The sequence below is a fragment of the Rhinopithecus roxellana genome, chromosome 4, assembly GCF_007565055.1.
Source record: "Rhinopithecus roxellana isolate Shanxi Qingling chromosome 4, ASM756505v1, whole genome shotgun sequence".
In the NCBI taxonomy this organism is placed as follows: Eukaryota; Metazoa; Chordata; class Mammalia; order Primates; family Cercopithecidae; genus Rhinopithecus; species Rhinopithecus roxellana.
Window position 1 is genome coordinate 149,058,128 of NC_044552.1, and position 15,931 is coordinate 149,074,058.

General features: G+C 49.8%; 1 long non-coding RNA gene across 1 annotated transcript; it reads left to right on the top strand.

The window, feature by feature from the left end:
• Positions 1-4,912: 4,912 nt before the first annotated feature.
• LOC115896965 lies at positions 4,913-10,656 on the top strand. Its single transcript, XR_004056919.1, has 3 exons — positions 4,913-5,109; positions 6,645-6,862; positions 9,404-10,656. It is a non-coding gene; the product is annotated as an uncharacterized LOC115896965 (long non-coding RNA).
• The last annotated feature ends 5,275 nt before the right edge of the window (positions 10,657-15,931 follow it).

Here is a 15,931-nt window from a genome sequence, read left to right on the forward strand (position 1 = left end):
GCACGGTGCACACCCAGGGATTCCACGCTGCTCTTAGGAAGCCCGCCTGCCGGGGCCGCCGTGGAGCTCGGCCTCCGTCCAGTGTGTGGCCTGGGACAAGCCACTCCACGGTCTCACAGCAGTTCCATCATCAAGGATGCCGAGTGACGGTGGCACCCCAGGCGCGTGACTTTCTAGAAGGGAATGAGCACGTCCGCATGAAGTAATGTCCGCGGTGCGCTCTCAGGAAGCATTGCTAGGCGCTCTGCCGCCCTGCCTGGAAGCGCATCTGTAAGCCGTGGCTGGGCTGGGCTGCAGTCCTGCCGTCGTTTGCCCTGTCCTCCCTGGACCCAGCCCTCATGCTCAGGCCCCTGAGATGTCCAGAGTAGGGCTGTTTCTGCTTATTGCAGCCCTCTTTCTGATTCCTGGGCCTTGCTGTGATGAACTGAAATGGATAATCCAACCTGGAAACCTCTGCAGTCTTCCTGACCAATCAGCTAGATGCTAGAGCTCTAATCCAGGGATTATCTGTTCTCTTCCCCTACTTCACCATTCTGGCACTATTTTCTTCTCTAACATCCTATAGGAGGCAAAGTTACAAACAAAAATATGTCCACCAAGAACTCTCTCACTGTCCCCATTTTTCACCTTTCTTATGGGACTCACCTGCCGTCTGCACCAGCCCACCACGTGAACAGAGGCAGAGGTGTTTCTGCCTTACGGTAAAATCTTGTGGTGTGTGCAATGCAGGGATCTTCTCAAAGTCACTGTCACCTTGGAAACTGCAGATCAATCACTCCATCCCTTACAGAGCATGACCAGAAAGCAAGTTGTCTAAAGCCAGGCAAAGCAGAAAGCTCTAGAGACAGACCAGGAGACAAGGCACCTGGAGGCACCTGCTACTCAAGTTGCTGGCTAAGAGGATACCTGGTAACAGGAAAAGGGAATCGTCCTCTCTATGTCGCTAAGGGCTCATCTTCATGATCTCCAAACCTCCCCTATTCAAATTTGTAGGGAGACAGAAGCAGGTTTGTAGGCACAATTTCAAGCTCTTTGCTGCCCAGACGTAGCTCTAAGGCCTACCCAGGACAGTGTGTGCATAAGATGTTCTGGTGGTAAAGCCGCGGCACACAGGGAAATGCTCTGTGATGAAGACACTGCTAGAGCATGACCGCAGCCATGCATGCCGGAGCCACTGAAAACAGCACACCTGCTGCGGGCAGGGGAGCCAACACGCTCAGTGGATAAGAAGACGGATTTCAGTTTTATTTATTTTGTTGAGACTGAGTCTCTCTCTGTCGCCCAGGCTGGAGTGCGGTGGCTGGATCTCAGCTCACTGCAAGCTCTGCCTCCCGGATTTATGCCATTCTCCTGCCTCAGCCTCCCGAGTAGCTGGGGTCATAGGTGCGCGCCACCTCACCTGGCTAGTTTTCTGTATTTTTTAGTAGAGACGGGGTTTCACCATGTTAGCTAGGATGGTCTCGATCTCCTGACCTAGTGATTCACCCGTCTCGCCCTCCCAAAGTGCTGGGATTACAGGCTTGAGCCACCGCGCCTGGCCGGATTTCAGTTTTATATTGATCCGGCAGGGGAGCTGACGCCCTCAGTGGATAAGGAGAAGACGGACTTCAGTTTCACACTGATTCCATTCTCACGCTGACTGTGAAAGGCTTTCCATGCCATGGAGAGCATCCCCACAGCCCACAGACTCAGAAGAGATGTCGGGGGCTTCACCAGACAGCGCCTGGCAAGGCGGGTGATAATGACTCCCTTTGGGGGCCACAGGGGTTTGGTCCCTAACACATGGTGGCCAGGCTCTCATGCTCGCTAAGCCATCACCCTTTCAATGGCCTCAATGCAAGTTCCTGCGTAATTCAAGGATGAAATGCGGGAGGAGGTTTTGACCCACCAGCACTGCGTCAGAGCAAGGGGAGCATCTGCGTAGAGGAGTCAGTTCCCGGGAGGCAGACTTGGCAACCTTTACAGTCTAGGACTAAAAGCCACACACAAACAAGGAATATGCAGTCAGGAGTTTTAAAAGAAAAACGTTTATATCCAAAGACACAAGTAAAATAAGACACTCTGACTCTTCAGCCCCCTAAATTTCATTCTACAGTTGGAAACATGCAAAGTAAACCTGGCTCATTTTATACAAAATTTATCTTCTGTGAACTTTGGGTACAGTCCCACTACCAAAGGCATTCCACTGGACCTGGATTGAGTCTGTCTCTATCTCTTAAGTGTTAACCTAAGAAATTGTGGATACACCCCACACCTAACAGAATCAACCAAGAGAAGGGGCTTTGGTGACCAAAAGGGAGCTCACAATGAGGACAGCTGCATTCAGCACCCACAGATCTGTGGCCAGCCTGAGCACTGCCTCCGGGCACAGCAGGAAAATGCTGGCAGGTTGCAGAGCCCAGCAGTCCACCCCATCACCATGGACGGCCCCATATGTAGGCAGATTTGAGAGGGGCAGATCAGAACTCACCCACAAACTCTTCATGGCATGAATATTGGAAAAGGTACTTCTAATTCTGTGAGAGAAAAAAGTTCTAGAATCCTGCTAAGTTAACATGTGCTGATAATACACAAGTGACTGCTGAACTCATACCACCTGTGTATATATAACATGGAAAAGTAAATCATCATCATCAACATAACTCAGAATGCTTACTTCCAAAATGTGAGCACTACTCATTTCTGTTAATATAAGGCCATCATAAGCAGATAATTCATTTTTGGTATTTTTTTAAAAATAAAGATTTAAACTAAGATTTCCCTCATGATTTAAACCAGGGATTCCCAATCCCAGCAGCATGACTAGTACTGGTCCATAGCTTGTGAGGAACCAGGCCACAGAGCAGGGGGTGAGCAGCAGGTGAGCAAAGCTTCACTTGTATTGACAGCCTCTCCCCATGGCTCCCATTACCCCCTGAGCTCTGCCTCCTGTTTACAGCCGCTCCCCATGGTTCAAGTTACCCCTTGAGCTCCACTTCCTGTCAGATCAGTGGCAGCATCAGATTCTCACAGGAGCTCAAACCCTATTGCGAACTGTGCATGTGAGGGATCTAGGTTACGTGCTCCTCATGAGAATCTAAGGCCGGATGATCTGTCACTGTCGCTCATCACCTTCAGATGAGACCATCTCATTGCCAGAAAACAAGCTCAGGGCTCCCACTGACTCCACATGATGGTGAGCGCTATCATTATTTCATTATATATTACAGTGTAATAATAATAGAAATAAAGTGCACAATAAATATAATGCACTTGGGCTGGGCGAGGTGGCTCATGCCTGTAATCCCAGCACTTTGGGAGGCGGGTCAATCGCCTGAGTTCAGGAGTTTGAGAACAGCCTGGCCAATATATGGTGAAACATTGCGCCTACTAAAAATACAAAAATTATCCAGGTGTGGTGGCAGGCACCTGTAGTCCCAGCTGCTCGTGAGGCTGAGGCAGGAGAATCTCTTGAACCTGGAAGGCAGAGGTTGTAGTGAGCTGAGATCGTGACACTGCACTCCAGCCTGGGCAACAAGAGCAAAGCTCCTTCTCAAAAACAAATGAACAAATTAATTAATTAATGTAATGCACTTGAATCATCAAGAAATCACCCCCCACTGCCCCCACTGCCAGTTGATGGAAAAATTGTCTTCCATGAAACTGGTTCCTGGTACCATAAAGGTTGGGGATTGCTGATTTAAACAACACAATATATTAAAAAGGCAGACCCCACTTCTGGCCCAAGGCCACTTCTGTTTCTGGAGGCAGCGTTCTTGGCTGGGTAAATGCAGCTTCCCCAAAGGCAGCTGTGTCCTGATGCCTCTGTAGATATCAGCAAAACGGGAAAACCGAGCACTCAGCCCAGTTCCTGCTTCTCAGTGGACAGTTCCCGCCCCTCACCAGGCAGTTCCCACCCCTCAGCAGGCAGTTCCCACACCCCGGCCAGCAGTTCTCACCCCTTGGTCAGCAGTTCTCACCCCCTGACCAGCAGTTCCCACCCCTCAGCAGGCAGTTCCCACCCCTCAGCAGACAGTTCCCATCTCCCGGCCAGCAGTTCCCACCCCTCAACAGGCAGTTCCCACCCCTTGGCCAGCAGTTCCCACCCCCAGCCAGCAGTTCCCACCCCCAGCCAGTAGTTCCCACCCCTCGGCCAGCAGTTCCTCCCTCTCAGCCAGCAGTTCCCATCTCCCGGCCAGCATTTCCCACCCCTCAAGAGGCAGTTTCTACCCCTCAGCAGGTAGTTCCCACCCCTCGGCCGGCAGTTCCCACCCCCAGCCGGCAGTTCCCACCCCTCAGCAGGCAGTTCCCACCCCTCAGCCAGCAGTTCCTACCCCCAGTCAGCAGTTCCCACCTCTCAGTGCACAGTTCCTACCTGTCAATGAGCAGTCCAGTGCCACTTCTTATCCATAGGATACAGCCCTGTGAGGGTCAGGCCTTTGGCCCGGGGCACCCAGGCCTGGGCAGCATCTCCTCAGGGCAGCCTGTCCTGCAGTGAGAGACTCTTGCAGACCCTGCCACTTGGTCATTTGGTTCTTCCATTTTCCTCCGTGACTCACAACAGCATGGACACATGTGCAAGAGCCAGTGATCTCAGAACTCAGTCGTGAGTCAGTAAAGTCCATCTCGTTTTCTCTTTTGGAAAGCGTTATGCCTTTCCTGCTTATGCCTTCAGGGGCTGTCGTCTGCGCTGCCGTGACTCAGGTTTGCCATTTCATGATTTTCCCCCTTTGTGAGAACCAGCCCCTCCCAGAAAGGAGCCTGGGAACTGCATGGCCTGAGGCAGGACCTCCCCAGGGCGGTGCCCCAGCCCCAGGCCCTCTGGGCCGAGGAGAACAACCAGGTCTATGGGTCTATGTACTGACGTTGGTCCACAGACAACACCCATGTCCATGTGGTGGGTGGGCTGGCTCCGTCAGAGGATAAGATGAGAAGCGGTTGGCACAGGGCCTGGAGATGGGGACCAGCCAGGCGTGCAGGGGACGCTGCCTCTCCTCCATCCAACAACAAGCCTGCGTGTGCCCAGCTCCCTCCGGTACATGCCTTTCTCCACATCCTTAGAATTGATCAATTGAAAATAAGACCTTGGAAGAACCCCTTTTGAAGCAGACACTGTACAAGCCAAGGCAGGTAATAAAGCATAGATACGGTGAGTGAGGGGCGGACGGCACGACACGTCAGAGGGTGACGCCTGCAGCGGGGATGCCCTGAGAATAGAGAGGGCAGGTTGGGAGCTGGAGACGTGCTCCCGAGAGGGAGATGGGAGAGAGGGTGCTGCGTGGATCCTGAGGAAGGCTGCAGACAGGAGGAGGAAGGGGTCACACACATTAAACGCTGCCTAAAGCCCAGGAGAGATTAAGACAGAAATGAATCACTGGATTCGGCCAGGCTGGGGTTGTTGACAACAGTGGGAAGAGCAGGTTTGGCGCCGCGGTGCTCGCATTTGGGGTGGCGAGAATGCGAAGAAGGCCCTGGCCATGGGGTCAGCTACACAGGCCAAGAGCTTGATGATGGTGGCTGGCAGAAAGTGCAGTACAAAGTACTCTGTTTCATTTTGATTGTGTTTTAAAATGGGACAAATAACAGCATGTGTGTTTGCTGATGGGAAAAATCCAGGAGAAAAACAATGAAGTTGAGGAGTGAGCAGAGCTGTGTTGGCGGAAAGCTGCGGGGGGTAGTAGGCGGTGGGTGGCGGGCAGGCCAGGCCACGAATTGGCTCTGCAGGGCGGGGATGTGCGTCCTGGTCCCCGGTGTGGAAGGCAGGGTCCTGGGTTCAGGGGCCAGGGCATCCGTGGACAGGGCCCGGGGACGAGAGTGGGACTTCCTCTAGATCACCCAGACCTTGCCAGGGACCAGGAGAGAGCAAGGTTGGAGCTCAGCATGAGGGTGACGCCCGAGCTGGTGCAGGTTAAGGAGAGGGAGAAGGCACCAGTGTTAGCCAGGAGATGGGCAGGAGACAGTGAGGGAGATGCAGGAGGCTGGCTGGGGGCATGATGCGGCCTGCTGGACTGTCTCTGTGGGTGGTTTTGAGCTTTTTACCAGTGATGACCAGTTGTGTAATTGAACACAGAGATGGAAGAGAATCAGATTTAGCCAAGCAAGTTCAACAAACAGAAATTCAAAAATGGTGAGATTGCAGGCAAGGTGATGTTAAAAATGATTTGTCATGGAATTCACATACGGTTAGGTGGGGAGATTGGATACCTGGAGGATGGGGGACTGACCCCAAAACAGTGATAGGATCAATGGGTTAGAGCTGGCAGCAGGGCCAACAGACTGTAGGAGCCCCTTTCCCAGAGGGTGAGTGGGGAGGACAGGAGGAGGTCACCAAAGTGCGGGTGCAGATGCTGAGCAGATAGGGGCTGTGCTGAGGATAAGGCAGCTCTGCAGTGGAGCCGAGGTGGCTGGAGGACACGGTGCCAGGCTGGGGGCCTGAGGCCAGACTTCGAGAGAGATGGTGCAGACAGGGATGCCACCAGGAGATTATGCAAGTCAGCACTGGGTGGTCCCACGATTTCTTAGGATCTCTAGTTTATGGCTTTAGCAGAAATGGAACTCCCTTCCCCTCACAATGAGCCTCACGGGGTCAGTGGGGAAGACGGAGGATCCCGAAGATAACATTTGCTACGAACTCAATTGCATCCGTCCCTGTTCCGATGCTGAAGCCCGAACGTCCGCCCCGGTTCCGGTGCTGAGGCCCGAACGTCCGCCCCGGTTCGATGCTGAGGCCCGAACGTCCGCCCCGGTTCCGGTGCTGAAGCCCTAATCCCCGGTGACTGCATTTGGAGATCACCTTTCAGCACGTGCCGGGGGGTGAGTGAGGTCACCAGGCCGGGGCCCTCATCTGCTGCGGGTCCTTCTAAGAAGCCGAAGAGGCACCAGGGTGAGTGAGCGGCGAGGAAAGCCAGGCGGGCACGCAGCCAGGGGAGGCCGTCTGCAGCCGGGAGGGGATCCTTCCCCAGGAACCAGCCCTGCCCACAACTCGACCCCCAGCTTCCAGCTGCCTGTGCTGGGTCCAGAGGCCCTTGTGTGGTTAAAACAGCCCAGTCTTCTGCATTTTGTTATGGCAGCTCTAGAAGACAAAGCCCGTTCTTCTCCTCTACCCCTGACTTGAAGGTCCCTCCCTCAGGCTCTCTAATCAGTTTGGATGATGAATTACTCACTCCCAACCTGGGATTCAGGCCACACTGTTCAGATGACCTGGGTTCGAAGGAAGGGATGTCCTCAAAGCCAGATGACCTGGGTGATGTGAGCATCGAGGGGGGGCTTCCCTGCCGTGAAACACAGCAGTGCCCTCCCTGCCCTTGTCGGTGGCGCCCTGCAGATGCACCTGCACCAGCTTCAGCGCCAGCCGGGCCTGGATTTGCATCCTGCCTCTTCCCTTCTACTCTGACATTTGAAAACATGGCTTTCGCCTCTCAATGGTAAAATCTGGAAAACAGAAGGGCCTGCGCGTTAGCCTGCCGCAAGGATCACATGAGAGGTGGGGGAAGCTCCTGTCACATGCAGGGCCTGGAACTCGGCCAATTCTTGTTTCCCTGAGCCAGGAGCGGTGGTGTGGCAAAGGGTCCAGCAACACAGGCTCCCCTGGAACCTGGAACCCGTGGGAAATTCTTGCCACATCGCTGTCCCATGAAAGGCAGTTGCTGCTGTGGCTGCTGAGCCGGCAGGTGTCTCCGTTCCACCAGGTCACCCCACCTAGGTCCCTGCTGCTCTGACAGCCTTCCGGGCATGGTCCTCATTGGGTCAAAAGCTGCGCGTCCCAGCAACAGGTCCAAATTCCAGTCCATGTGGAGACAGCATTGCTGACGATTCACTATTCATAACTCATTTTGCAGCATGAGACCAATGTCTCTCCACTTTTCTTTGCCCGCCCTTCCAAATGGCTGGCCGGTCTCAGTTCCTGCAATCATGATGCGTGAGCTCTGCTGCTGGGGCTCCCAGCCTGCTAGCACCCAGGCAGGGAGGAGAAGGAAGGGTCTCGCCACAAGGAAGGTGCGTCTTGGCAAGCATATTTAGTCAATGTTATATTTCTGTTTCTTACACATTTTTTAAAGTCAGGGATTTGCTGAGCTGTGTCCAAGAACACAAGCATATTCTTCTCAAAACTGCCCTTTCCTTGGAGTTGAGCTGGGATGTGTTCTCTTGTGGAAATGATGCCGTGGGATGTTCTTACAAAAACCTCCGTGGCTAAGTGCAGCTGGAGGCTCCTCCTCTCCAACAAGCAGTTGTAGAAGGTAGTGAAGGAAGAGGCAATACCAGCGGGCTGTGTTGTATTTGTTAAGGACATCGTGCATTGTGGGAGGCTTCACTGACTTGTGTGAAAACAGTCAATGGCCCCCCGGGGAGCCGGCACCAGTCGTGCCGAAGCGGGACCAGGGGATAGTGAGCACCCCACGATGTCGTTCTGGTGGGAGAGATACCCCGACCCGTGGCCTCATCTGCTGACAGTCAAGGCTCCAGCCTGGCGACGCGGCAGGGCCTGCTGGCAGCACAGAACCACTGGGGTGTCGCTGGGATCCCAAGGCCATGGCCCCACGCTGGGCCTAGTCTCGGGGGCTCTTCCTCATCAGCTACCTCGTTGGGTCCTGCTACTAGCTGAAAGTGAAGGTGATTAATCTATGTGGATCTGCGGATCTGCCTTAATATCATGCAAGGAACTCATTCTTAAGTCAGATGTCAGAGCTGTTCCTACATTTAACTCTGGGGATGTGGAGTGTGGCTGATCAATGTTATCCTTTTCGTGAAGGACCGAGTTGCCCAAATCCTGGCCCTCCTGCTAGACTTTTATTTTAAAGAAAAATAAAATTAATGTTAACTTCTAAGCAGCTTCCAAGCTCTGGTAAGGTGATCCAACCCTAAATCCCCAGTAGTCACTATTGGAATATGGTGAACCTCTCTCTTTGAAGCCTGGATTGGCCTTGCGTCCCTCCCAGTGGACGGAATGCACTGTTTCTGGTAGAGGGGAGTCTCCCGTCTCAGCAGGTTTTCAAACACAGGCTAAGGATGTGTCAGAGATGCTTTGACAGCTTTAACAGTTCTAGTGAGCCCTGTGCCCAGACAGCCTGGAAAGTTCAGGGGTGCCTGTGCCCTTTTGGGTACAGTTTGCAGACTCTTATGGGCACCCGCCAGGAATAAAGGGTCCTCAACATCATCCATGGCTTATGACTGGAAATCCCGAATACATCTACAAAATGGTGACACTGCCGAATAATCTGTCACCCTGGGAAGTCGACAGAAGGAAAAACCCAAGCCATCCTTTAGCAAGATGGTCAGCATAACAATCGCTAAAGGCTGACATGGGGTTTGGAGTGTTATAATCCACACTCGGTTTCTAGGCTGCCATTGTAACCGCCCCTCATCAGAATTCAAGGTTACTTCGTTTTGCATTGTTGAAGCTTATGCTTTTCTTCTTCTTTTGCAGCGGCCCCAGAGAGGGTCAGCGAGGGGCCTCCGCTGTCTGAGTCCGCTCCTGGCAACGCCTGCTCTCTGCACTCGGAGGCCCGGTCCCGGCAGCTGCCACGTTGCTCAGAAGTTCTGGCCGGGGGAGCCTGAAACCCCTGTCTGCTGGCGACACTCCCGGAGCTGCAGGAAATCTCTACATTTTATTTTTTTTCTTAACAGACAAAAGTATTTGACTCCAGAATGATTTCCAGGAATTACAGTATGAGAACTTAGTCCTTGAGATTTTTATTTTCTTCTTAAAACAATGAAAATGAAATCAAAGCAGAAGACACTGGGTTGAGCAGACGGCACACTAGCACATTCCACTTTGCAACAAAACGTGCGTGCTTCCTGCCCGGTCTACCTCAGATGGGGACCACAGGTTTCATAGCCTCTCCTCTGGAAGGACTTCAGGGCGGGAGGGAAGTGCTGGGGTAGGAGGGGCAGGCAGAACCTGGAAACTGCGCCCCGTTCTTTCTTCTTTCCTTTCTTCTCGGAACTCCACTGCCAGAGGGCTTGGAGTGCTTCTTGGGGATCTGGCATCTGCTTCTCCTCTGTCCCTCATTCAGAGTTCTCACTGCAAGAAAAGCAAGAGAAAGGCTCAAAAAGCCCTTCAGACTTGGAGCCATTCCACGGTGATGATTAAACCACCAAACAAAGGTGCTGGCAGGGCCATGTCGAGAGGCACCTCTAGGAAATCTCACACAGCCCACACCACTCCCCTCTCCTGCACGGCAGTGACCCTCCGGTGAAAGGGTACAGCCTGTTGTGCCAGCTTTGCTCTTGGGATCATTGCAGTCTCTGGCGTTGTGACTCCAGGTGGGCTCCGTGCCTTCCGGGACCTCTTTGTCCTTGTCAGGCCAGTGGGGGCCACAGAGACCTCACTGGCTTCCTATGAATATTCAATGGGATTCGCTGTGGAGGGAGCTTCCATAAAGCAGAAAGGGGTCCCTGGTGTTGGCTATTAGTGTTATTTTCTTTTAAATCATCTGTGCTCCTTCAAAGACGACATAAGAAGCTTGTGCCTGGCGTTGCTGAAATCTCTGGCTGTAGGAATTAAAGCCTACGTGTCCTCCCGATGGGGTGGTGAAAATGTAAACGGTGAATAGTGCCAGCCACAGGGAGCATTGCAGAGAGTAACCAAGTGTGTGATAAACATGCTGCCTTATGTGTGTGAACGGCCAGGAGACCAATGCTTTTGCCTGAGTAACCTCTGCAAAGACACAGAAATAAACTATACAAAAAAGTTGGCTCTGAGTGGTCTAGAATCTTCCATCTCTGTGTTTTCTTGGTAGAAACTAAGCCTCAAAGAAAACCTGTGCTTCCAGTTGACAAGATCATTCTCCCAAGCCTGTCTGCCCCTGAGAATTGGTTATCTGTTGCTGCATAACCGTTCACTTCCAACTTCAGCAGATTAAACAACCCTTTCTCATCTCACACAGTTTCTGGGCTCCGAAGTTGGGGAGCAGCCTAGCTGGCTGACCGAGGCTCAGGGGGTCCCTTGGGTCTGCAGTTATCTGAGGACTGGATGGGACTGGAGGTGAGGCTTCCAAGCGCACTCCTGCGGCCATTGGAAGCTTCAGCGTCCCAAGTGAGTGATCCAGGAGGGCAAGGATTTGCCTGGCAGGAAGCTGCGATCACTTGTGGGCTGGTCTCAGAAGCCCATTCCCCTACTTTTGCTGTATGCTGAGCACACAGATCCCAGCATGAGGCGGGCAGGCTGGAGCAGGGAGAGCCACAGTAGCCAGGACCTGGGAGGACTGTCTTGGACGCCGGTCGTCACTCCCAGATAGCGGTGTGTGGCTGATTGCATCAAACAACCATGGCTTTCCTGCTTTGAGGATGTGAATCAGAAGGCTGGTGAGGAGCCTCTGAAATGCACGAGGGAGGGGTGTGTGTACAGCATCCTGGGAGCCTGTTACCAGCAAAGGAAAATGAACCACTGATGCCAGATCATTCCCGACAGCAGATAGACGTGTGATTTCACCCATCGTAAAACAAAACAAAACAGATTCTCCCAACCCACACTCTCAGTAAGCTACGTCCCCATTGCTCTGCACCCACTCCCATCAGCCGTCACCCCACCGTTTAGTCCATACCACTCTGTGGGGGCAGCACTCAGGTGATCCCAGCGGTGCCTCTCGGTCCCAGCGGTGCCTCTCGGTCCGTTTCCATGGGCATGTCACCACACAGGGCGACACGGACAGCGCCTTCAGCTCACAACTTGCTCTTCACTTGGCCTCTAGGGTCCCGCTCTTTGGTTCTCAGCTGCCTCTTCTGATCCCTCTGTTCCCAGCTTCTGAATGTCGAAGAAACCAGACTCTTTCCCTGATTCACTCCTCTTCTCTGTCAGCATGGCTTTAAACACCGTCCTCATGCCACTGACTCCAAAATTCATACTTTTGGTTCAGATCACTCCCCTGACCCCAAAACTCACATAGGGTCTGTCCGCTGAGCCTCTCCTCTTAGATGAACCTCTCCTCTCAGTAGTCATTGAGAATTCAAAATGTCCAAACGGAACTTTTGATCTCCTTTCCAATCTGTCCTCCCTGCAGCCACCCCACCTCAGGTGAGGGCAATGCCATCCTTTCTGTTGCTTAGGCCAAAAACCTTGAAGGGCCCCTGGATTCTCCCTTATCTTACACATCACATCCAATCCTACCAATTATCCTCCCAGTGCATGTCCAGACACATCTCCTTCCCTCCTTGGTGGCACCCTGGTGGAGCCACCATCGCTTCCCACCTGGGTGAGTGCAGTGGCTCTCCCATGGCTGTCCTCTTCCTCTCCTTCCTCTCCATGGGGAGTTCCTTCCATCATGAAGGCCGTGCCACCCTGGCTCCTCACTCCCCCTTGAACATACTCATCGGTGTTCCTGTCTGGAGGCCTCAGCACTGCTTTCCTCTCTTCCTGGAGCTCTGTCCCCTGGGATCACTGCCTGCCTGATTTCCCCATCTGTTCCTCGGTTTATACAAAAAGTACCTCCCAACAACGAAGCTCGTGGTAAAGGCACCGCCTGCCCTGCTCACCCTGCACCCTGGACCGCTGGTCTTGCTCACTTTTTCTCTTTGTGGATGCATCTCTCACCATTCTCTAAAGAACTGGGTCATTTATGGCCTTTATATCTGTTTTTTGTAATCTCTCCCTTTTTGATTCATTAAAATACCAGTCCCTATGAGGGCAGGTTTTTTTTTCCCTTTTTTCTTTTCCATTGTCATGTTCCCCGAACTTACCATAATGCCTGGCACATAGTAGGTGTTTGGTAAATATCCGGTGCATGAATTCCCTCAGGGATGAGGGAAACGTGATAGTTTGAGGATGCTATAACAGGAGCCTACATGAATTAATTGTGCTAGTTATTGCCTATTGTAAAGAGATTTCCATACTAAGTTGGCTCCTTTAAAAGTGCTTCAGTGAACTCTCCCGGCGTTTAACTTCATCTCGGGAGAGTGAGAGTCAAGGCACCAGACAGACGGCACTGAGAGTGAGCAGTGAGTGTACGGAGGAGCACTTCTGCTCTTGCTTAGCATGCGTTTTTAATGTCAACACCCTTTTATATTAAAAATATATTTTCCAGAAAGTTGGTAGAGACTGAAATCTCCCGAGCATCCGCAATGTATCAACTGCCAGTTTGGAAGCCCTGAAGGAATAGATTTCTGCCACCAGAAATGCAATCCCCTTGCGGTGGCCTGTTTCATCAGCAACCTCCAAACCAGCAAAGTGTGTTTTCTCATGACTTTCCCACAAGGTAAAATATACCATTTCCCCAGCGAGCCTACTGTTTCAATGGTCAGACTGTTCCCATGAGGATGCAGCCTTTCCATGGCTACTCGCACCGTTTCAGACATGGGGGATGCATTCGGAGACTATTTTAGGCCTTCCCTTTTATAGAAAGCATGGTAAACCAAAAAGTTTTACTGTAAGTGTAATCCTTGATTATCATGGTACAACATTCAATTATAGGTTTTAATGGCTTTCTTTGTTGTTTATGCATCCATACAAATTCCATTGAACTTCGTGTTTGAGGATGATGTTTCCCACTAGGTAAAAGAACCAGGTATTTACCATGGTGACTTGTAAGTGATTCTTAGAATACCACTGGACTCTATATATAACTACAGTTTTTTACATTGTGGTGGCATCTAGGACTTCCACAACTCAATAGCAAAAACGAAAATAAAAGCACAGCAAAAAAAAAAAAAAATTAAAAATGGTCAAAGGGCTTGAGCGTACATATCTCTAAAGATGACATGTTAATGGACAACAAGCGTGTGAAAAGACGCTCCACGATATTAATAATCAGGAAATTCAAATCGAAGTCACAATGAGCTGTCACCTCGCACCTGTGGGGATGGCTAAAAAACCACAAAACTAGAAAACAACAAGTGTGGGTTGATGATGTGGAGCAGCTGGACCCTTGTGCACTGTTGGTGGGAATGGAAAGTGATGGAGCTGCTCTGGGAGACAGTGCAGGTGCCTCAAAACATTAAGAATAGAGTTCTCCAAGGATCCAGCAATCTCACTTCTGAGCATATATCCAAAGGCACTGACGCGAAGACCTCAAAGGAGAGCTGCACTCTCTTGTTAGTTATAGCATTATTCTTAATAGCCAAGGCGTTGATGTAACTCCAGTGTCCCTTGATGAATGTATGGTAAAGACAATGTGGTATGTATGTAGCATGGAATATTATTCAGCCTTAAAGAAGAAGGAAATCCTGCCATTTGCAACCACATGGATAAACCCCAAGGATGTTACTCTGAAATAGGCCGGATACAGAAGGACAAATATGGCTTGATAGATGCCATGTATGTAATGAATTTAAAACAATGAAACTTACAGAAGCAGAAAGTGGAAGGGTGGTTGCCAGAGGCTGGGAGGAGAGGAGAGGGAAACAGGGAGGTGTTAATGAAAGAGGAACAAGCCCTAGAGCTCTACAGTTCAGCACAGAGCATACAGTTAACAATATTGTATGATACACCCGAAAATCTGCTAGGAGGATACAGCTCATGTTAAGTGTGCTTATTGCAAACATCATCATCATCATCATCACAGAGTGGGAAGAGACTTTTGGAAGTAATAGAAAGCCTTAGGGCATAGATTGTGGTGATGGCTTCATAGCTGCCTACTTCTCTCCAAACTCATCAAGTTGTATATATTGAATATGCAGTTTTTATATGTCAACTACACCTCAGTAAAGCACTTTGGGGGAAAAAAAACAATTGAGTTTATTGAAATTTATGAGTCTATTCACATGTTAATTCTGAAAATAATTTAACATTTTTATGAACGAAGTCCTCATTCTTGTGCTAGGTTTGTATCTGTGTCAGTATTCTGAGATTTTTCTTATTTACAGAAAACCTATTTTTATAATTAAATTTTCTTAGATCCAGTATTCAAATGCTGACACATAAAGAATGGGACAGATATGAGCAATCTTCGTATGTGCCACCACTATTATTAAAATGCACAGGAATAATTCAAGATGTTGAAGGAACACAATAGAACACATTCGACCAGGTGATCTTCTCTGGACAAACTGCTTAAGGAAGTGTTCTAGCAAAATAATTACTTAAACATAAGATAGATAAAAATCAACAACAGCCACAAGGCTGTGCAATAAGCCATGAGGATAGAGGGTATGGCTTACACCTGGAACGTGATCTGTGTAAACTAGAACAAGATTGAACGCTTCCCAAAATGAATTTCTTCAAAGGCAATGGACCCAAGACAAATGAAGGAAACTGTTTTCGATCACACCATTGCTAGGGAGAGGGATGATTGAAGGGAGCAGTCTTCAAGCTCTTTGCTCATGAATGTAAAAGACTGCACATTTGTAAGTAAGTATCTAAATTTTTCTCCAAAGTTTAAGTAGTTGCAAACAATGTCATTGACATGTCAAGTAAAACTGTCACACCAGTTTCATACACATACAGGGGCATTGAAATACCGCATCTGCTTTACACCAGAATCATCCACATGAAAAAATATCAGGAAAAGCTTTTTAACAGTCAAAATGTTAAATTATTACACATTTCTTGAATTTGCAAGTCCCTTCTATTTTCCTACGTATTATTTTTTAACCTTACACAATAAATTTTAGAATAGAAACATTTAAGGAATCACTCTATCATACTCTTCTTCAACACAAATAGGTAATTGAGAAATATAACTTAAAATGATGTCATTAAGACTGCATATTTTTAAAGTTTCTGATTGTGTTATTACTATTGCTTTTAATGCTTAACTTGTTAAAACAACATAAAAATTACATATTTTAAGAGTATTAAATATAAAAGCAAAACTTGATGAAAGTGCATCCTTAATTATACAGGTAATTCTTGATCAGTTCATGTTACCTACTGCTGTAACTAGAAAAGACTGCAAATCAATTACCCTCTTATCATTCATTCTTGTGTGTGTGTAAATATTGACATATTTTGTTCAAATACTGAGTGGGTCAGAATCAGAATGTGGTTATGGTGTTTATCCATCTGACCATGATGAAGTAG